General features: G+C 35.2%; 1 protein-coding gene across 21 annotated transcripts in view; it reads left to right on the top strand.

Moving 5' to 3' along the window:
* TENM3 (teneurin transmembrane protein 3) overlaps positions 1–23333 on the top strand; it is a 1347463-nt gene that overhangs the window by 698497 nt on the left and 625633 nt on the right. The window contains exon 7 of one of the 21 annotated variants that reach the window (XM_065061255.1): positions 641–746. The exons of the other annotated variants lie outside the window; for them this stretch is intronic. The gene's annotated coding sequence lies outside the window, so the exon portion shown is untranslated. The remainder of the gene's footprint in view (positions 1–640; positions 747–23333) is intronic. 21 annotated transcript variants of the gene reach the window in all.

The raw sequence follows: 23333 nt of genomic DNA, 5'->3' as shown, positions 1-23333 counted from the left end.
ACCTACGTTATTAATTTGTATTTCTGTATGGTACAAGGCCTGATTTTTCTTTTATACTTGTACATAGCACACAGCAAAATGCAGGCAGACAAGGTAAGAGGAGAATATCAGGAAATGTTATGTCACTTCCTTTCCGCAGTATTTTCCTAGTGGCACACGTTTGCTTTTGATTTTTTTCATTTATTGATTTTTTTTCATATCCTATATATTAATTTTACTTGAGAGTAAAATAAGGTGAGACATATAAGGGGGTTTTTTAAGAATAAAAGTTTGGCCTTCAAACTTTATATTTCTGATGCAACATTTTATACTAAAATACCACCACAGGTTTTACTATGTAACGTTGTTCGTTTAGAAAAATATGAAAAAATATCTTAGAATCTAATGAGTTGTCCTTAATTAAAATTGGTTAGTAGGATTTTTTATGTAGTGCAGTACACTTTTCCAGTTGTAATTGTTCTCAGCATTCCTTTAATTTGTACCTACTCCTGAATCATTATGTTTGACGTAAATACAGTCCCTTATTGCATTAGATTTTGAGACTAGGAGGGGGGAAGGTAGGAGTTAATACTGAAATAACTATTAGAGGTTCACTGCAATGCAAATAATTGAAATTTTATGACATCCTGTTTGTTCACAGCTTCCAAGTGAAACCTATTTCACAAGGATGCAAAACAATTCCTAGGAGGAAAAATCTTTGCAAGTAAATCTATGCAAATAAATATCTTGTTCCAGAAAAGGGAAAGGTGAGTTTGTTCAAAATAAAACCAATAAATAGACATACTGTTTTCAAATAATACTTTTATTTTTAATATGAGTTTTAATATTTTTGTGATATCATCCATGCCATTTTGAGTTAGTACCTGAAAAAAATTAAAACTAAGCAAATTGTTGTAAAAGACTGCTTTGCCTTACAGTATTGCACCAACTTATCTTTCACTTAATGAACTTTTCATCTTTTATTTCAGCTTCTAGTATCTTTATTTTTTTTTCCCCTCCACACTGCACGTGTATTAAACTATCCTGAAGTAAACATATGGAATTTTAAGTATTTTAAGCATATCTGGTATATTTTGAGTGGAAAACTGTTACCATTTTGACTGGTTGGGATTTTCCCCATACAGAGAGAATGTGTTTGCTCCAAAATATGCAGTGAGGCAATTATCTACCTTATATAGCATAATATTTTACTTCTCTTGCTCTGTTTCACCATGGCCATGCCTTTTACCTCTTCTAAGGGACTGACATTTCTCAGTGTATTAGGACAATAAGTTAATAGTTTGAGATATTTTATGTCTCTTCGATTGTAACCTATCACTGTTGATATGAAGCATCAGATGACTACAATAAGACACTACATCTCTCCCATAAAAAGATGGAGAAGAGGTATAGACAAGCACATGAGCACTTTTAGAACCATCCTCAAGTGTATGAATTTTCCCATTGACTTATATGGCATCATTAATATGGAAGTGTATTTCTAAGATTGTCTTTTCTCCTATTATTACATAATTATTTCCTATGATTCCTACAGTTTAAGACTTTTATCTATTTTTATCTTTTTAATCAATTTTTTTTCTTCTTCATCTTGTGGTTACCTTGACCATCTCTATAGGTCTTATTTCAGAACTCCCAAGGCCTCCTTAAAGCTTCCCCTATCTCTGCTAGTACTGTTGCTATCTTGTTTCTTTGTAGTAGATTCTACAAGGCATGGAGTATTTTGTAAATGTTTTTTAATCATGCAGATCGTAATAATAATTAAACTCAGTTGAAATAATTCTGATTGATTTTCAGTCAATTGAATGAAATCTGTCTTGCTTCCTTTAGTGAGGCAAGCCAGGATAGAAATTCTTGGGTAAATTCCAAAGAGCTCCAAATTAAATTTCTGTCATCACTCATATAACCTGTACACATGGGCTGAGGGGAGGTACAGGATATATGAAGCAGAACCATGGGGTTTAGCTTCTCTTTAAATGGCAGCTTGTGCCTTCTCATGTTTTGCACAGGCTTTTGAGCACTTAAATCCTGAATCTGAATAAGTTATCATATTTTCTGGTGTTCTAGATATTAGAAGCTACCTGGTCTTTCAGATGATTTGTAAAGACTGCAAACAAAGGCATTCCATCCATTAACGTTCCCAAAGGTTAAAATAGACTGCTTGAGTGTCTTTCTTAGTAGAGGAAAAGTTGTAATCAGAGAAGACTATAATACAAGTGGCAACAATCCGATACAAATCGCTGCTTATTGACACTGTTTGATTTATAGGATACAGGCACATTAAAAAAATATTTTTATCTTTTCATACATTTTACATCTGGTTTTCTAGTTTTCATTGTGTAAGTTGTGTTAGCAATCTGTTCAACCTCTGCAGTCAAAACAATAAGTTTCAGTAATAATAAGGATTCAAAAGATTAGTGTGTGGGGCTGCTTGATTTTCCTAGATGCTTGTCATTAGATCATGGTGCTTATTACAGGCACTATGTGAAGAAAAACACAGTAATTGCATGGGCAATTCATGAGGGCTGAAGGAATGTTTCATATTCTCTCAGAGCCACATTAAGAAAATGTATCACAGGAGATTGCAAGGGTATGGGAGCAGGGAAATCTCAAGTTTTCAGTTCATTTACAGTGAAAAGTTTGCTTTCAAATCACTATAAGTTTTCCTTGAAGAAGTGGGTCAATAGCCTGAAATTTTAAAGTTCACCTACAGATAAAAATATTTATAATTATAATTCAAGGCCACAAATTACTCTGTTTTACTAGTATGGAATTGTCTCATTTACAAATATTTTATGCTGATATCTTGTATAATGTCACAATGAAGCATAGGTAGAAATAAAAATTTAATCTCTTCCCCACCTCTCAAAAAAGTAGTAAGCTCCTATGAGTTACTTCTTGACAAAGTTACATGTTATATTTTTGGTGGCAGAGGTTGACTAAAATAATTTGTAATTGAACATAGGGAGAACATAAGTGCTTCCAGAATATGGAGCTGAAAGACACAGCGTATTTCCCAGGCACGGCACATTCAATAAAGCCTGCAACTGGAAGTTATACCCACTGTCAGTTCTTTTTATAAAAACCCAACATATCTCATGATTTCTGTTCAGCTATATGGATATACAGAGATGAGCTACTGGAATTGTACCACCACTTCAGTGTTGAAGTTTAGCATCATCTAATTGTGAAACATATCGATTTCTCAGAGGAAGGGGTGCTTTCCTCCTTCTGTTTAGACCCAGCTGCAGTGGAATGTCATGAATTTTTCTAACTACCACTGGGAGGCAAATGAAACAATGCTCACTAGTTTGGATCATCCTGTAATTGTCCCATGTCAAGCACAGGAGGAGTCAGAACAATAAGATATGCTGGAAGCAGGATTATATGTGTATGTTTTACAATATTCATCTTGAATATTTTAAGTTGGAGGCTGTATGGCACATACATTTTTTACTTGGGAGTTTCTAGAGATTGCTTAGTTCTTGAGCCAATGTGAGCAGACTGGATAATACAGACGACTTTTGCTGTTGGAGGAGAAAGTTCTTGAGAGGCCACACTTCTGTCCTCTGCCAGACTGCAATTTTCATGTGTTTAATAGGATCACATGTCTATTTAAAGATATACCTGAACAAATAGCTTTTGTAAGCAGAAATTTATGTTTTTTCTGCTGCTATAATTAAAGGAATAATACCAAAATGATTGCTAGCTATTAGAGGCTGTAGAAAAATACATCTCAACCAGTGACTCGCTGTTAAGCTTTTTTTTCAGGTTAGTCAGTAATGCATTAAAATGCAAGTTGACATCAAATCAGAAAATTCTTCCTATGAAAACTGTGTGGAAAAACAATCTTAGCTTTTACACCACCACCAATGACCAGGGACAGATGTATGCTATAGTTTTTTTTAGTGTGCTTCCTAGCGATTTGGGTAGGCTTTAAGTGTAACGCCAGTTGGCAATCACTTTTCAACGAGCCATGCAAAATGTGCAAGGGAAAACAAACCCATTGTGAGATTATTTTAAAAAATTAAGCCAATGTTCTAGGAAAGGGCTTCTAACTTCTTGTTTTAATTGGAAACATTCTAATCCAATGCTGCCGAGGGAAGCTGATTGCAGAGTTAATTGCTCTTATGTAACAACTAATATCTGTCAGTAACACACTCTGTATAACACTGGCAGGTTTTGAAAACAGTTGGTCCCTTTGCCCCTTCTTTCTTTGTTATTCTGTTTACTGTGCCCAGTTAATGTGCTCTTGTGCCATAATAATCTCTAGCTAAATGGTAATCGCTCTATTGACAGCACTACTGTACATTTTTGACACATCATTATTCATACTTAACCACTTGACCTGGAATAAATGTTAAAGCAATTACTACTGAGAGCTTTTCTATGAGAAAATTGAGGCAAAGTTTAAAGATAATCAAAATGCAAAGCTGATCATGATAGCAACTGGAAAAATGGCAAATCCTATTAAACAGATTTTTATTAGCCAAGTTGATGCCAGTAGATATTATCTGGTAATTTAGTCTTATTAAAAAGAAAATAAAGCGGCTAATTGTTTACTATTCTGGAACTTATTCCAGCTTGCAATTTGCAACTGAAATTAAGCTTTATGTGGCTCATCTATTTTGTCACATTGAAATATGAAAATCATTTGGTACAAAGCACATCTGCTCAATCCTTTCCATCTTACTGGCAAATCCATGTTCAGTGTGTTTCATACCTGTTGAGGCATTACATCCAGCACAAATATTTTAGATATTCCTTTCTTACAAACCTGGTATCTTCAGTTCTTAAAACTCATACTTAAAACTCTTTTGGCGTAACACGTACCTTTTACAACTGCATAAAAACGTGTGAGTGTAATCTGTTGTTGGCTAGAAGACTTTTGAGGGAATTTGGAAATGGAGAGAGACAGAGTTATTGAAATGCAATTGTGTGAAAATTGTTCAAATCTCCCAGATCAGCCTTTTATTTTGATAGTTATTTGCATATTTGCTGTAGTTGTGTTTGTATTCTAAAAGGAAAGTTAAGTGTTCTCCAGTTTAGTTGTCTAAAAAGTGGCATTTACACTGATCTCAAATCACTTCATGGGACTCAATTGCCACACAATGCCTTCAGTACAGTGCTTACTGTAAAAGCTGTAATTATAAAAGAATGCCAAAAGACATCAAGAAAGCCTTAAAGGGATAGCGTAAGCTTTTACTGCCCCCGTCTGAACTATGAGGCTTGCTGGAAAACCGTCATTAGGATGCAGAATAGTGATTGTTGATATGTCACTATTGCTGTCATGGGAAAACTCTTATAAGGGCCAGAAACTTACAGTGGTTTCTACATTAATGAAGCTTTTCCACACTTAATGAAAGCAAAGAAAGATTGGGGGTTTTTAATTAATGAAATATTAAAAACAGGGGAGGAAATCTTCTCTTTTCATGCGTTTCCTTATTCAGAAAAGCAATGACTTCTGCAGCAGTGCTTTATCAGGCAGACAAATCGTGGTTGGTCTTTGGTTTTTTGTTGTTGTTGTTGTTGGTTTTGGTTTTTTGTTTTAAGCTCTCTCAACTCCCTATTAACTACTGCAGTATACTGTACACCTATTGAACTGATACAAGATTGTTTAGAGGGCATTTACTAGCTTGATTCTTAAACTTTCCATTCACATGATAATTTCCGATATGTTATAAAGGACCTTTACAGTAAAAGTAAAGCACCACCAATTGTTCAATAAATTTTCAAAAACCAGTATACAGACTAAACTCATCTAGGTCTTTCCTATTACTGTTGTGATTTTTATTCATAGATGAGAAAACTTTTGATAATATTTTGTTTGGAACTTTATAAAATACATACTTATTGTTAGCATTAATAAATTATGTCAGCTTGTCAGCCTTCTAGTGTTAAGGCACTTGGGAATTAGTTCCATGTTTGATTTCTCATTTTTTTATTGAGAGATCTCTGTGTGAATCAGAATTTAAACACAGCAAAGCATTTCCACTAGATAAAAGCCTTTTGTTTGGTTGATTTTTGTATATAATTTACCGATATTTTTATTCACACTTTGTGTTCTTTCCCATTTGTTTTATATGCATAATACGTCAAGCCGTGCTTTTCTTATAAACATGGACAGAAATACCAAAAGTCTTGTTGCCTTTTTTTTTTTATCATTGCAGACCAAGTATCTGTCTTTCTAGCTCAACAAACACTTATTCAGGATTTTAATGCACATCTTGTATGGTAACAGGTGATTATGTCTAATTTCCAAAGCACATTTTTGCTAATTCAGATAATCTTTTGCGAAGGCCACTTTGCTGTTAACTGAAAGACCATGCAGTCTATAGAACAGCAAACAATTAGCAGCTTTATTTCAGCAAAGAGTGTTGTACACACTAATTCCAATCAGACCATTTCAATTTACATTTTTTTAAACAGAATTCTTCTTTCTCCTTCTTACCAAACTGAGTGGAGCATATTATTTCATAGGTTTCTCAGATAGAATAAAAGAAAGACAACAACGACAACCAATATACTATTGTTCCCTGTCAGTCTACATTTTGTAGCAAAGAGAACTGCACAGGTGAAGAGAGTAATTACTGTTGGTAGGCTTCATGGGTTGGCAGAAAAAATAATAAGAAATTCTTTTTAACATCCTGAGTTTTTTGTAGAATAATGTGTATTGAGATTTGTAGAATTTTCCAGTTTTATTTTCAGTTCTTCATCCTGAAGCAGATGTGCCAAAAACAAATAACCTGTTGGAGATTTTGTCTGGGGTTTTCTGAGGAGAAAGAGAGTAGGAGGGAAGGATCATAAGGTTGAAACTGTCAGGTGAATTCAGGTTTTTAGGGACTTAAATAAAGCAGTGACATTCACCAAACTAACTATATATTTCTAACAGTTACTGACATTGGAAATAGCCCGAGTTCTAAAGTATTTAACCTGGTGAAATGCTGTACCCATGCCAAAAATGTTCTTAGATTGTTCACAGTAATGGGTCACCGGTATCTAACCTGGCTTGGCAGATTCATATTGGGTTTATTCAGTACAGTTTCAGGGAAAATTGGTACCATGTGGGACTTTGCTACAATATCAGAATGACAAATAAAGAGAAGAGGTAATTTCTCAATCTTACAGAAGATTCTGAAACACAAGATTTTGAAATACACTAACAGTAGTATTATGAGGGATCCTGCTGCTCTTAAAAATGATTGATTGGAAGGCAGTAGGAGAGAGTCATGAAGGCAGGGAAATCCCCTCAGAAGAGAGTGCAAGCACGACATGCTGTAGCTTATGCTGCTTAATGCTCCTACATTTTATTGAGTCCTTCCTTGTAAAAGGTGTTGCACATTTCCAAATATCATTTTTTTGATACTCGTGTCAGGTTCAATAAAATAGTTTGCCACTATGTTTACAGTCTTGGAAATCACGTGTGAACAAGAAAGCAAATGTATATAAATACCTTATGTAAGCTATAGTTTCAACTGTAGGAAGTATGAAACAAAGATGTTTGTTTACTCATGCAGCTTTCTTTTTGTTGTGAGGCTAACAGTATGATGATTCTTGGGTATGTCTTTCTCCAGCTCAAGTAATTGGCTGAATTCATACTCAGGTCAAATATACACCTCTGAGTGCATTTTATAAGGGTGTTTCTGAAAAAAATCTGCTCCAGGCTTCAGGAAATGTTCTAGGTGTCAGTGGACAGAACCCTACTGGTTCAATAAATAAAACTAGAAGAAGGAAAATAGGTTACAGGTGTGGGTCTCTGCTACTTGTACAGCAGAGCTACATCTTTCAGTACTTTTGGTGTTGTGAGTCCGTCAAAGTCCTTGGTAGCACTACTTCAAGGCTTTTCAGCACAGCAGCCATCAGCTTTGCCTATCTTCCAAGCAGATTTTTGTAATGCTGAAAAGGAGAAAGAAGTGTTGGTAGTGTGGCACCATCAAATCAAAAGCTGGGTGAAGATGGGAGAGTGGCAGAATGTGGAAGGGAAGAGTGTAGGGCTCTGCTTCCCAGCTAGAGGGAAAGAGTGAGCAACACTGGGTGAAGGAGGAATGGATGTTGTGTTCACAGAACTGAAGATGGCAAGGGAGTGAGGGACAGGTGGAGCCCCTGGTGTGACAGAGGAGAGGTCACAGGGCGTGCCAGGCAAGGTTCCTCACATTTGCTATTGTGGGGTGAGTGAATAAGAAAATCTGGACATCACTAGGAGGTGGGCATTATGGAGTCCCACAAGGCGAATAGGCTGGTATCTCTGGTTGGATTGGCTAAGCACATGGTGTTCAGACAACCTAGAGAAGACAACCTAGAGATCCAAGCAAAGATCTGCCTTGTTTAACTGTATGCTTATATATGTGCACAAAGTTCAGGTTTAGAAAAATAAGTCTCCAGAAGAGAGTGTAACTAACTGATTTGACTGTATCATCTGCAATGTGATTTGATCCTGTTGCCTCAACAGCTTATGTGAAAGCTGCACTAGAAATGGAAAAACCCTGAAGCGTAACCAGTGTTCTCCGAGATGGAGGGATTAGATTTACTTTTATTTTTGCCTGCAGAAATTTTCAACCCATGTTATCCTATCATAAAGATTGCTAAGCTGATGTTATTTAGAGCTATGTCATATGGATCTAGACCAATCATTAAAATATTTTAATTCCATAAAACATTTTTAGCAAGAGTACAAATGAAATTCTTCTCTTAGTTCACGTGACTCATGCTGTTTAAAGGTTAAATGTTCTCTTTCTTTCATACCAACTTGATGAAATTCAGAAGAGAGGCAACAGTTTTCAGCAACACTAAAGTCAATATTACATACATAGTCATTTTACTCTTCATTCTCTTTTGCGAAAATGCAGATTATTGTAGAATAAGAAAACTGGATTCTCTTTCTAGGAATTTATGAAACTGATGTTATAATGATTGTTACATGGGTATTCTGTATTTGTTGGCTTCCTAGATTGTGCATTACATAGTTCAACTTGTGTGATATTACAATACTGATTTGGGTGCAGTAGCCAAAAAGCAATTGTATGGCAAACCCCTCATTTCACTTACATGAATGCAGCAAAATATTGTCTTTCCTACACTTGCTAGAGGACGCTGCAAAAGAACTTGATTATCTTACCTATGTAAGCAACTTTGAAGAACTGACTAACATGTTACAGTCTTTGTGATTATTTGTTATGATGTCTTCTAACAGTATAATTACAAATGTGCTTCAAAAAATTATGTTCTCAGTTTTTGAGGCCATACGGTGAAAATCGAGCTGGAAAACTACCAATAACTTGCTGTGCAGTTGGCATCCAGAATAAGGCACCTTGAACCAATAGCACATTTTTAAATTTAGCTACTGGGTAAGTGATTGGCTGAACACTGAAGATGGCAGATCTGGAAACCCCCAGATGTGCACATCAGGTTCTGCATAGGTTGATTTCCATTGCTTTGCTCGTTTGCAGAGATGTGCCGAAAGCTTGGAGCAGTACCTGCAGATCACTGTAACAGACTCGGAGGCTTTTAATTTTTAAGGGCATTACCAACAAGTAATGTAACTTATTGATTAAAAAAAAAAAAAAAAAAAAAAAAAAAAAAAAAAAACACAAACCCAACACCAGACAAACAAAAAAACCCACCAGTGTGTATTTTTTTAGCTATAATATATGTGGATAGCTGAAAGCTTTCTTACTAAGAGCTGATATGTGAGTGTTCTAATTCCAAGTAAATTGACTGAATGTATAGATTTATACTATTTGGATGAATGAAGCATTGTGTACTTTTAATTAATGACTAAGCATCTTTAATGAGCATACATAAATACTTCGATGAAATTTGGGAGCATGCTCCTAAGTTTTATCTTTTATTTTCAGCATGTTGGCAGCAACTGAAGAAAGCAACAAATTTGTTGCCATGTTTTCCTCCCTGATAGTTCAAGATTATTAGTGCCCCAAACTACAAAGTGATACTGATACATTAATCCCCTCTGCACAGGAAAGAGATCTATAATGTAATTTAAGAACCATGTACTTTAGTCCCATTTTGAATTGATTGATCCTGTTGTTCTTATCACAAACAATGACAAGTGTTGAAAGTGTAAAGAATTTGTGTAATTAGAGATAAATTAATCAGGATACATTTTCTTTCAGTGAAATACCCGGACTGCTACAGAAAGTGCCTTGCTTTGTTACAGCGCATGTATGGTTTTCAGCAGAAATATAGGGCAGAGATATTGATTGCAGTTCATTTTAGAACATTAAATACTGCATGTGCTACTTCAGCTTTCAGCACTGATTTAGAAATAGAAACACAACAGAGAGGCCAGTACAGAAAAGCTATGCCTCATTTGTCTGTCGTGTCATCTGGTATAGATCAGGAGTGGTTTCTATAATGTTCATGAAGTCCCACCAGTTTAAAAGGTAATATAAATGAGATCAGGACTAGCTGCATTGTAGGTAATGTAAGAAGAGCATAGCATTTAAATGATAGATTTATGCCCTAGGGTGAATAAGAAGTACATTAATATTGCAGTGTTTATTTTGAAATATTTTATTACAATTTTACTAAAAATATCCAAATAGCAGGGAGGAAAAAGCCAATACTACACATGTTCAGCATTTAGGACAAGTTATTTTTGCAATAAGATTCTTGGCAGACCGTATCATTTCTTTTAGTACTTCACCTGTGACACTATAAATAATACATATTTATTTAAGTAGAGCTATTATACACTACTATTTCTGTCATACATAATTTATAGACAGTGATGTCCTAACATGTGTAGGTAATGTTCTCTAGGAAAAGAAATGTTCTGAATAAAATAATTTTAAAGGAATGAAGCGGTTACTTAAACTGACTTGAGAGATGCATGTTGAAGGCACCAGTTGATAACTGCTATTTTAAAGAACAGCATTAGCTTTTCCTTTTTCAGCTAGTGAACTTCAACGCTACAATAATTTTCTTTCATAAATTGATGTGAAGCATCAAGTAACAACACAAAATATCAGTGCATAAACAAAAGTATGGTTACACTGAAACTTCGGAGATACTACATGTACGCCAGATGATGTCAAGGTGCCTATTTACAAATACATCTGTATAGAATTTGTGTACATTTTTGTGGAAGTCGGATGGAAACCTGGCCCATATGACACTTACATTGTAAGATGGTCTTTGCATCCATAACTAAACTCAAATAGTAAATCGTCTGGGAGTGCTGCATTTATGTTTCCTTGGGGGAGAATTCTATTAAGAATATTTTAGCCACTGTGATGCCTGTAATAGCTGTATTGTTGACATACAAAAAGACAGGGATTTCCTCTTGAGACAGCAGAAAAGACTTTATATTGTAAATCTGTTCTAATGTTCTGATCTCATGTGTGGACACATTCATCCGTGTCTCATCTGTTTTGGCAAAGTTTGGAAAATAACTTGTATCAGGAATAAAATTCAGTGTTACCTGTACAAATATCTTTACGCATAGTTGAGTCTTCTGTGGTCTTTTTTTTTTTTTTTTTTTTCTGTTCCAGCCTGATGCTTACTATATTGTTTTAGAAACATAACAAGAGTTGTGTTAAGAGAAACTTCTAGGACCCAGGAGATCAGAAAAGAACAGTAACACCGACATGTACATTGTTTTTTTAAATGCCAGTGTACTGTATATTGTTAGCTATGTTTTCTGAAATCTGAAATCTGGAACAAGTTATATGGAAAATTTCCTTTTAAAGCAGCAGCTGTGTTTTGCCAGGTTAAGCATCAGAATAACATTGCATTCTGTGCGGAATCTTTTTCTGTTTAGCAGGGCTGAACTGTATGATGTTCATTAAGGGACCAGTCCAAAGTTCTCTGAAGCTGAGTGGAAGTTTCCCATTGACTTTGTTGGTTTTGGCTTCGGCTCCAATGGCTTTCCTATGTCTTTTCGTTAGGAGGATTAAAATGTACTCTTTCATTAGTTAAGTGCCAACTGAATTTCAAATGAGTCGGAATATATAGAAAGTAAAACTATCAAATCATTGGTATTGATTTAGACACTGTTAAACAGGGGCAGTGCTAACACACAAGGGTTTATTCTTTGTTACGACTTGCTTATAACCCCCATTGATGATAATGGGAATTACAGGCATGTCCAGAAGGGAATGTGCCCTTTGTAAATATCCCTATAAGCCTTAGATTAAGGAGACACAGTTCTGTGAGAGTTCAAATACTTTTTGTGTGCAGGCAAAACTTTCTGAGCTCTCCTGTGTCCTTTCTTAGCAGTTCTTGGAAGGTGGACCTTTCAGAAAGAAATGTATCCCAGAGATGTTGTCTTGCTGTTCCTTATCTAACAAGGAAGATGCCAGGAGGTTGTGCCAGAAGATAGGCATACTTTTGTAGATAGGCATACTTTTGTCTGAAGTGTGCAACAAGAAAAAATAATACAGTTTGTACAGGGCCCCGACTGGCAATACAAATTGCTCATGTTTTAACAAGGAAAGGTTTGTGCAAAACTGGTAGAAAGATGAAACGTGTATTTTTAATTTTCTTTGCTTTCATACTAGTGGTGTATAATTCACAGACTAAAGGAATAATTAGAATAGGGTATAAATGTGACTTTGTGGTAACTTCTGTAAGTAATCATAGTTTCACTGTAATTATTGAGGATGCTCATCTTACTCTTTCTGATGTAACACACTGCCTTCGCTTGGGCTAGTGTCATTTGATCATTTGATTCCCCAGCTACTGTGTTTGCTATCCAGATTAGAAGGTTATTTGGTTTTTATATTTCCAAGCATTTTCAGTTCACACAGCACTGTACAAAGCAGAAATGGGAGTTGGGGGGAAGAAGAAGGTTAAAGGTGAGGAAAGGGAGCTTGCTTGATATTGCTTCTAGGAGTTTACAATGTACACAATGAGGTGTAAAATAAGATAACCACAAATGAAGCATACCTGATACTTTAGTATAACCTTTCTTTGGTAGATCAATGTATTCATCTTGCTGAATAAGTTATTTACAAATAGAAATGCCTGTGTGTTCCTAAGTTTGTTTATATTTCTGCCAAAAAGATACAGTTTTAAGAGAATATTGGCTGGGTGCAAGTTAGATGGAAACTGACACCCTGGTGAGTCTTCCTAAGACCACAAATCAAGCACATTTTCCTGTCTGTCTCAAAATCCACTTGCATGGCAAGCACGCTTCCGTGCACGTGTACCCTTTCTCTCATTAGTTTTGTAGCTTACGGTTTCCAAATCATTAAGTCTAATAATAGCAATACACAGCTTGTCTTTCTCTAAATGTAACCCAGATGCTGTTCCTAGAAAATAAATACTTTACTGCACTAATGGGGTTGGGCTATGACATGTCACTCACGTCACAATTTGACATAAATTTGTCCATCACAATTTGTACGCAGTGATCTGCTGCTAACAGCAGGTCATCTGAAATAAAGGGCAGATGACTGGACACCATTTACCACCCTGTTTGTTAGCAATGCCCAGGAGAGATAAACACAGTGTGTGGCAGCACGAAGTTTGCCATCTTCATGTCCATTTGCTTGCTTCTGGGATGTTGCTGCTCTACAGAGACTTGAGGGAGGGAAGGTGTAGGTTGGGAACCCACTGGTCACCCCAACTATTTCCTACAGCTCTTCCTTCTGAAATACTTTTTTTCACTATTGATGGTATCATTTTCTCTTCATTTCATTCCACTCAACTTGTAGGTTTGGGGCTTGATTCAGTGTTTGCTTCTGTCTCAGCCCTACTGCTGAGCCTAAACTTACCATCAAGTTCCTGCCCTCATGTGTTGCTTACATCTAGGAACGTCAGCAATCATTTGGCAGCACTCTCTCTGGTTTTAGTACTCTCTGCCTGTAAAAGAGAATTCACAACCCCACCTCCCCACTCCTCCACCTCGCCAAAAAGAAGAGCTTTGGGAAACAGATAGAAATTGCCAATTCCTGCCTATTGACACTGGTGGCTCAGAACCACACTGCTCCCGTTAAAGAATATCCCACCAGACCAGATACAAACAATATATTGATATCATTAAAAAAGATCTCACACAGCTATTCTGAACACTTTCTATCTTAAAATGCTATAACAATAGGTATGGAAAAACATATACTTTTTCAGAAAGTAGACTTAACAAAATAATTTACTTTTCTGTGGGACTTCAAAATTGAGAAATACCTGATGAAATTAATCAGGGACAGGATGTTAATGTAGCATACTCAGAGGTGATGAATAGCTCTTTTACCTCAAGTTTATCCATTCTCATTAGTTTTTAAAACCAAAAGAAGCCCCTGCTTCTATAGCGGAACTCTAAGGTTGTTTGTCTGCTTGGAAATACATTTCCAAATGTTATAATTGTACTAAAAGGCCTTCTGTTAAAACAAAGGAACTACTTATTTTATACATCTGCTTTGATCCAGTGCTGCTCACCAACATATAAGCAGAGTCGCTCAGTTGGCTGAGCTGAAAAGAGTGCATGTATGCTTGGAATCTGACCCCTACCTCATTACTGTACAAACCTAGGAGTTTGAATAAAAAATTACTTTCAGATTTTTTAATGTATGGATTATGTTTCATATTTTGAGGGGCACCTGGTAGGCACTGAGGCAAAAATACTTCTGTCTGCATAATGTACTCCTGCAAATAGTAATGTAGTGCAAGGAGGGAATCTTATCCTTCATCTTCTTTATTCTCCTGGATGCTTTGTGGATTTGGAGGAAGATCCATAGATTTTTTTTCTGGGAATCATCTTGTATTTTCATTATACTGAAGCTGGAATAAATTTTAATCCCTTTGAAAAGGATTAAGATTTTATAATTAAATGCATTCACGCAAAAAAAAAAAAAATAAAAGAGAGAGAAAAAGAAACAAAAAAGTGAATGAAACAGCTGTTGGCGTTCACCAAATGTATGGAAGTTGACAAACCAAATATCAGTGTACAAGAAGGAAGATGAAATGCTTTCAGCATTTTGTGGTCATACCACTTGCATTAATTTAAAAACCACTATTTTTTAATAAATTCATTTGTTTTCTGCATAATATTTTGGTTTCTCTTTTTTTTTTTTTTTTAATAAGTTGAGCATGTCATAAAAAGCACAATCTAAATCCTATAAATGCTCCTCCATCTGCTAGTGGGCCTTTTGCAGATGAGATTTCACTTTTAAAACATAGTTTTGAGGGAATTGCTATCATTTGTCTGACTTGTCATGACATTTTAGTGACTGAGCATTTTGTTTTGGAGACAAATGAAAATTAACCAGGAAGAATCACTTTGCATATTCTTCTGAGTCACTCTGGCCTTTGCTGTGTGAGGGCAAACTAGTTTTGCTGTTCCATGCAGCTTCAGTACAATGAAGTCTACTGTTACAAACAGGCTTTTGAACTTAGTTGATGCCAAGTGGTGAAATGACTCAAATACCAATAAGCATTATGCAGAAATGTTGGCAGCCCAGCTCCAAATGACCAGCATTGTTCTGCTGAAAATGTTCCCATGACGTCTGTGAACTTGCCAGTGCCACACTGGATTTGTTTTTACTGTGTGTACAAAGAAATCTTTTTTCCACCTCTTTCCAGTTGATGTATAATTGAAGCAGAGATGTTTGGACTTCTTATAATGTGGAAGATTCTTTAGATTTCATACATAGTACATCATCTAATTCGTCATGGAATTTGTTTGGCAATACCTCCCACATGACATCTTGCTTGACTTAAAAGAAAAAAGAAGCATGCTGCCAACATAATTATCCTTTATTTCCTGATGCAATAATTTTCAAAAGAGACAGTACATATTCTGTAAGCTTTCTGTAGGGAAAATAATGATATCACCCTCTTACGATGAGATCCTCATTTGAGTTTCTTATTAATTAACAACTCTGCCAGGAGGAAAAATACTCTAATACAGCAAGTGGAACTAGTGTTGAGTAATATCCTTGCAACAAAGATATGAATGATATTTTCTGAGTCTGGGGTTTTTAAACTGAGCTAAGTTTGTCATTTATTTCTTTACTGCATTTGTTTTCCTGAACATAGTAAAGATTATGTTCATGTTTTTTAGAAGTATGCTACTATGTTGCACATTCAGATACTTGCAAAATTGAGGTTTATTTCCCTCTGCACTCCTTGATTAATGCACTAACAACCAAACATGGTTTCTGTAGTGTTGACAACATGCGTAATGCTCACAGAATGATTATTTGCATAGATTTCAATATTTTCAAAGAAAGATGGTTAAAACCTCATAAGATTATCAAAAGCTATAAAGTATTTATAAAATAAGCTGCTCAGACTTCTGCTTCTGTATCAGAAAAAAAAAAAAATAAAATAAAATAAAACCTTGCCCTCATAAACCAAATATATGTGCATTAAAAATATGTAGGAGGAGAAAAGGAAGATAGTAATTTAATATAAATGTAAAATTCAACAGGGGTTATTATTTGTTAGTATAGATTACATTTTGCCAGATAAAAAAGGTTAAAAACTCTAAATTTTAGGAAAGCTTTAAGCATCTAACACTTGTTGAAAATGCCTCAGGTTCCTACAAAATTTATGGAACTTCTGAACATCGCCATGTAGGTTCTTCAGTTACTCAGGCACACAAATGCTCTTGATTCCAAAATGAGTTCCAGGGAGACTGAATTAAACACAAGTTATGTTCCTGGTAGGACAAAGATAGACGTATTTCCTAGATCACTTTTCCATTACAACAGAATTAATCAGTTCCACATGCTAATAACGTGGTTTATATGATTAAAAAATTATGTTTGTTGAATACCTCTGTGTTTTGTTAGTTTGGTTTGGTTTGATTTACTGTTGGGGTTATTTCACTGTTTTGTTTTTTTGGTTTTTGCTTTTAATTTTTTTTAATAGAGAAAACACACAAAGCAATTTATCAAAAAAGTGGAGACTTTTATTTCCTTCAGTGCCATGATTTTCATCTTTTGTTCTCTTTATTTTCTTTTCCTAAAATCCTCATATAATTACTTTGATTTTAAAAAGAAAGAAAAGAAAAACGTTTTCTTCAAGATAACTTTTTGTCTCTGTTGTCTGATCCTCTGTTATTAAAAAACTGTATTAGGTAGGGACCAAGGTTTTCATCAAAAGTGTCATCAGTAGTCTGTCTGTTATACAAACATGAGGCAATTAGATAAATTCATCCTGTGGAAAGGACCAAGCAGCAAGACACAGATTAGCAGCCAAATGGCAGAGATCTCACAAGCTGGGTCACAAAGTGTCTGACTCTTCTGTGCAGCTTGTTTTAACAGTGCAAGTAATACAAGTGAAATTTCAGGACTTTTTTTGAAGTGGATGATAGTAATGCAAACCCTTCTTTTCTCTTTTCATGTTACTGAAATTCCCAAAAGTGAAGTTATTTTCTCCTGAGAGAAGCCAACTGATATGCTGTATCCAGTGGAAAAGAAAAGGAAAAAAAAAAAAAAAGGCAAGCAAACCAAACTTGTTCAGAACCAGTGCTTAGGGGTTTGCTTATAGGTGTCATTGTGTCTCACATCCCTGCTGTGAAAATCAGCTTGCATTTGAATGTGCATCTTGACCCATAAATGTCACCCTGGTCCACTGAGCATCTTGACTTCGTTTCCTGTTGTAAAACGGACAATGGGATAACACTTTTTTTCTGAAGGAGAGACCTGTGACAATGTGTGCATGTGTGCAGTCAGGAGAAACTGCAGCACTCGGGATTTAAAAGCATGTCATCAGCCACTGAGCAGGAGATCACAGGAGAACGAAGTTGCTGGACAGTTTTTGAAAAACACAAGGATTATCATTTCTCTTTCCAAGCCACTTCTCCTTTTCACAGGCCCAAATCCTTCTTGGCCTCTCTCCATCAATGGCTCAACGATGTGCCCCATAGTAGAGTATGTCCAGCTGTGTGGTAGAGCAAACAATGAAATACAAGCACTGCCATTCCTGTGCACACATTGTTGATGTCGCAAGCCACTTCTTAGTTACATGCATTTTCTAGTATAAAACATCTTAACGGTATGCTCAGAAACTGAAATTTGCACTGACAATCCACTGAAAGGTTCATGTAGCATAAAAGGTGTTCCAGCTTTGCCATTTCTTGTTGATGGTATAATAACTGCAGGGTTTTTTAAAGAAAAAACACATTTTTACTTTTAATTCCTTTTCTGTTCCAGGAGATATTTACAAGTAATGTTCTTTAGGACATTGTTTCATCACCAGAAATGAGCATGTTTTAATCAGATTGCCAGCCTCAGTCCTTCAGTTTAAAGCCAAAGTGCACAGTTCTATTATCATAAGAGACAGAACTTCTTGCATACCTACTTGGAATTTAGGACTTCAGAATATTAAAAATATTAAATGGTTGTGATGGAATTTATACACATTCCTGAAGGCACAGATAGAGTACACTGGTTCTAAAAATGTTCATGAGTAAGCTTTCAGAAACAACATTTGGCTCTGATTTTAATTAAATTATGCAAATAATGCTATTGTCTTTTCAAGATGATTTAGCATTATCTAATAGTCATTTAAATATTTCCACTGCTCAAAAACCAATTTTCACCCATTGCATCAAAGGAATATAGATTTTTATATATAGATATATATTCAAAATATGTGGGTTTTTTTTTTCCTTCCAAACATAAGATAGACGATTCGCTTTTAAAAATACCAGGAGGCGTCTCCATTTTTTGCATATGTCTTCCAACCTGAATGTTCATATCTTTCCTTGCAATAAAAAGTTAATTTAAAAGATTTTAGTGCTCTTTTCACAATGATCAATATCATTAACTAAAGAGGATTTAAATATGAGCACAGGGGAAACCTTTATTGTTAAAATATACATCATAAGTACAATTTCTGATGTTTTCACAAATGTCTGTATTGGCATAGCAAGACTAGAACCTTGGTGTGATGTACAAGAATCTGATAGAAACCCTGATATAAATGTCATCTCTTATCAGAATCTGAAATGTGATGATTAACACTAATATCTTATGCACTGAGACATTTTCAGAGATATTCTCAAAAGCAGTATTGAAGTGTTTGATACATCTCATTAGAGCACTTTGATGTCTCCATTCTTCATGTTCAGAAGGTAAAAAGCTCAGGTTAGGATACAGTTGGTTAGATGGAGATAAAACAGGATACTAGGGAAAAAATGGCATTGTTTATGGTTGGTTAGAACAAATGACATTCGGTGGGGGAAGCAGAAAGATGTAATTGAACTGTATGCAACCTTTTAAACTACTAATTGTATTTCTAGAAGTACTTTGATAAAATGTATGAGTGTATTTGCCTATATACACACTCATTTAAAGAATATTGCTCATTCAGATTCAGAGAAATTAATCAGAAAAAAAAAGGAACAAAACATCTGTGAAAGAGATCTTGTGATTCATGTGCTGTATAAAAACCAGCCTTTTGTGGAGTGACCATTATAGGAATAAGAGATAAAACATTCAGCACGACATAGTGTCTTTTGACCATGAGATTTTTTTGTGTCTGATTACTTCTGAGAACTTAATTAAAGAGGCAAGAGAGGACCATAGACTTTTTTTTTTTTTTTTTTTAAATACTTTCACATGAAGTTTTATCACCTGCTCATTCTTTTAAGTTCTGCTTATGGCATAAAAGCTAGACACTCCGAATAGCACATTTCTTTGCTTACAGTTTTGCCTATAGATTAGCTACATACTAAGTGCAATCATTGCAAAACAGAATCTAGAAAACAGATGGCAAATTATTCAATAAAATACTTGTATTTGTTGCAATTACTTCCACAAATAAAACTAAAGCTGCTTTTAAAATACTGAACATAAATGCAAGTCTCCAGAATTCATACAGGTTGTAAGTAAGTTACAGTGTGCCTACAGTGGTGTCTTAAAAAAATACTAGTATTTATGCAGCAGGTATTGACGTATAAACAGTGGATTCTAAACTGTTGAGTCTTAATAAAGTCAACGTGTTTCATAAATGCCACTGTTACTACCTTTTTAAAATAGTAGTTGTACTTCTATTTTTCAATGTTGATATAATAGAATGACTGTGTTCTCTTAGAGGTAACATTACAGGAGATTATTTATAACCAAAACATAGTCTATCAAAATAAAAGCCTTTATCAGAAGCTTTTAGCTATGGAATAACAAATAGGAATAGTATACTTTTAAAAATACATCTACATTCACGTTTTATGTGCAATTTAGCGTACTTGGTACTCCGAGCTCAATTCATTCTCTTTAAAGTTTTACTTCAAAACAACTTCATTGTTTTAAGTGACTATATTAAAGCTTTTTTAGTGTTTCCTGCAATCTCCCAAAGCAGAAATAAAATCAGTTTTAATTTATTTTATTTGCTAACACTGTGGATATAATTATTGCTGCAGAGTCTTTTTAATTGTTTTCAACTAGGTGCTTGTCTTTAAGTTGCAATAGACTTCTAATTCTACACTGTTGATATTCCCTTGTTAATTTTGACAAAGCATCATAAATCCAGGTATTTAGGCTTATTGAATTTTGAAATGAGGTGATTAGTTGGAACATGGATGAATGAACTGATGCAAAGCAAAATGAATTTTATGATTTAATGTCATTTACAAGCTCCTTTGGAACCATTATGTGCAAATTGTAAAATGTATTAAGAGGTAAGATATCACAGTTATAATCAACAATGTAAAATTTTCTCAAATAAAAGTATTCAGGCAGTCCTCCAAAAAGAGTAATTGTTGAATAAGTGTTTATTATACACAGTTAGTTTTTATTATAGATCATGCTTTTCCACTCCAACATTTCAGTATGCAAAAAGGTATCTTAATAGACTTTCAGTAGCAGTCAGTAATGTTAAAGTTCCAAAGCTGTTACCATTATAACTTGCTTTCAAATATTCACGTACTTTAGAAGAGGCATATCTAAGACGTAATAGACCATATATCAATTTTTACTTCAACTTTGTAATGGTTATTAGCTGAAAGTAACAGCAAACCATGATAATGTATGCCCTTGATATCTGGTAATTGATATTTCGAGTAGACCGGTATATTTTTACCAGCTTTGAAAGGAAAGGGGGTTGAAAAATTTTACCTGTGTAGTACAAAATGCTAATACACGTGCAAGTATGAGCTAAAACATGGATGCGCTGTGCTTTTGTTTTCAATTGAATAAATACTTGAGATCAATCATAAGAAAAGAGAGGGATAACCTAGGTGTACATTCAGAAAGTAAAGTTTAAAAGAGAGCTTGAACTCCACAGCTTCGTAGCTGCTTATTTTCTATTTTAATTTTGGGCACAATCTGAACACAAAGGACTTACAGACATAAGAGCCCCAAGAGCTGTTTCTCTGTTTGAATTACAATTCAAAGACCAAAACTTTCCCTGAAACTCGAATGAATTGCTGCAGGCCTCTAGAAAGGCAAATTATGAGAAGCCCATGTAGCGGTTCTCCTGTGCCAGTGCAGGAAAACATAAAATCAAGCTCTGTCTGTTATTCTGATTACCTGGGTTCCTGTCTGCCCTGAGGTGGGAATTGCAAGAGTTCCGTGCTTTCTTGCTTCTCTGAACCCTGGGCCAACATCAAAGTTTGGGTAAATCACTCCAAATGTGCAGCCTCCCATTTTTTCCTATAAGTCAAATAACTCTAGAGTACATTTTAAGTAGTAATTCTAGTTAAATAGTGAAAACCTCAGAATCTTAATGTGCAACATTTGCTAATGAGTTTTTCCAGACATTTTATAAACATTTATAAGTCTTCCATTTTATATTTTAATAATTTTGTTAAATACAAGTCCCATATAGCCATTTGACTTTTCACATGTTAATATAAACAAGATTTGTTGTCATTTACAGTAAATTTAGTTCTTATAGAAGAATATAAATATTTCTGTGCAAAAGTAAAAAGAAAATGTTGTTATTTAATATCCTGGTTTTGATGCCTCATGGAAAAAAAACTGATTTTACCCTGTTGCCATATGTAATGTTTCAAATTCTGCATTTGCTTTCTTGTTTCATTTAGTTCTGTGAAATATTATATTGAAATATCTGCCATACAACAGAATATTCTGCACAGATGCAGAGAAAACTCTGAATGTAGCATGTTCGAAGTCTTATATTGTTTTCTGGTAGGAAAGGTAATTGCAATGTGATCTTCCTACCTACAAAACGTAATATCTACTTTTAGTTCTTTTCTCTGCTGCTGACAGCAATAACCATGTCCCAAAGAACCTCATCTAAATGCCTTTTAAACACCTCCAGGGATGGTGACTCCACCACTTCCCTGGGCAGCCTGTTCCATTTCTTTATGACCCTTTTTCGTGAGGAATTTTTTCCACAAAAATTGTGATATAAATAGTGGTTTTTCTCCTGAATGGCTCCATCTCTTATCCTTGAGGTTAATGGAAATGAATTCTTCAGCTCTGGCTGGGATGGGACCAGTACTATAGCTTCAGATTGGTGGCTTTCACATACGCTATTTACTTAATGCTGCTGTAAATATTATTGGCTTGGCATCTGTGCCACCCCAATTCCCATCCTGGCCATTTGTGGAGACATTACAGACAATGGCAGGGTTGTTCCTCATGGCAAGCTAGGGAGGAATCATGAGATGATAGAACAAATAAGCTGTGTGATTTTTTTATATTGTAGGGAAACAGCAAACAGGGTTCTGTTGAATATGGCCAGTAACATATTTTGCATCGATTCAGTTTGTGGTGTTATGTCTTCACAGTATTATCTTTTAAAAAAGTCCATGACAGGAGAGTTCTTTTGTCAGTTTAAGAAATGTGATGGAATGTTACCCTGATAAAATGATCAAATATAGTTCCCACAGGGAACAAAGATGCATCAACAGGTGTGAAAGCAAGTATGAATAAGCTTGAAACTTTTTAAAATTTCTTTTTCCTCATGTCTGTGTTGATGTTCTTTCAGTCAACTATAACTTGAAGGTCTGATATCAAGCTGCCATTCCCAGTTTCATTTGGTCACATTTGCCTACACTAATGGGTAGCTAATGTGAGTCAATACTGAAACAGAGAATATGTTTAACCCTGCTAGTGGTTTTATTTTACAGCTGTTTACCTTGAGGCTTACCTCTCATTTACAGTGCTTTGCTACAAGCGGTCTGATGCTAGTTCAGTGACAATAAAGTTAGAAAACTTCAGGGCTTACAATATTAGAACACCACACACCTTTACAGCAGAGTGCAGGATGTTGAGCCACTCTGCTGTTTGGGAATGAAAATGAGATGTAAACATTACAGTTACTGAGCAATGATCCAGTGGTGAGTTGGCTACACAGCTCCTTCAAGATGGAGTCTTTGGCTTATCCAAATTTAGACTCTTAATTACCTGTGTGTGAGGAAAACATGATCTAATAAGAGTTCTGAGGTTGTATTAATATTT

Source organism: Columba livia, chromosome 4 (genome assembly GCF_036013475.1).
Source record: "Columba livia isolate bColLiv1 breed racing homer chromosome 4, bColLiv1.pat.W.v2, whole genome shotgun sequence".
In the NCBI taxonomy this organism is placed as follows: domain Eukaryota; kingdom Metazoa; phylum Chordata; class Aves; order Columbiformes; family Columbidae; genus Columba; species Columba livia.
Note: the sequence above shows the minus strand (reverse complement) of the source record. Positions and strands in the feature narration are given on the sequence as shown.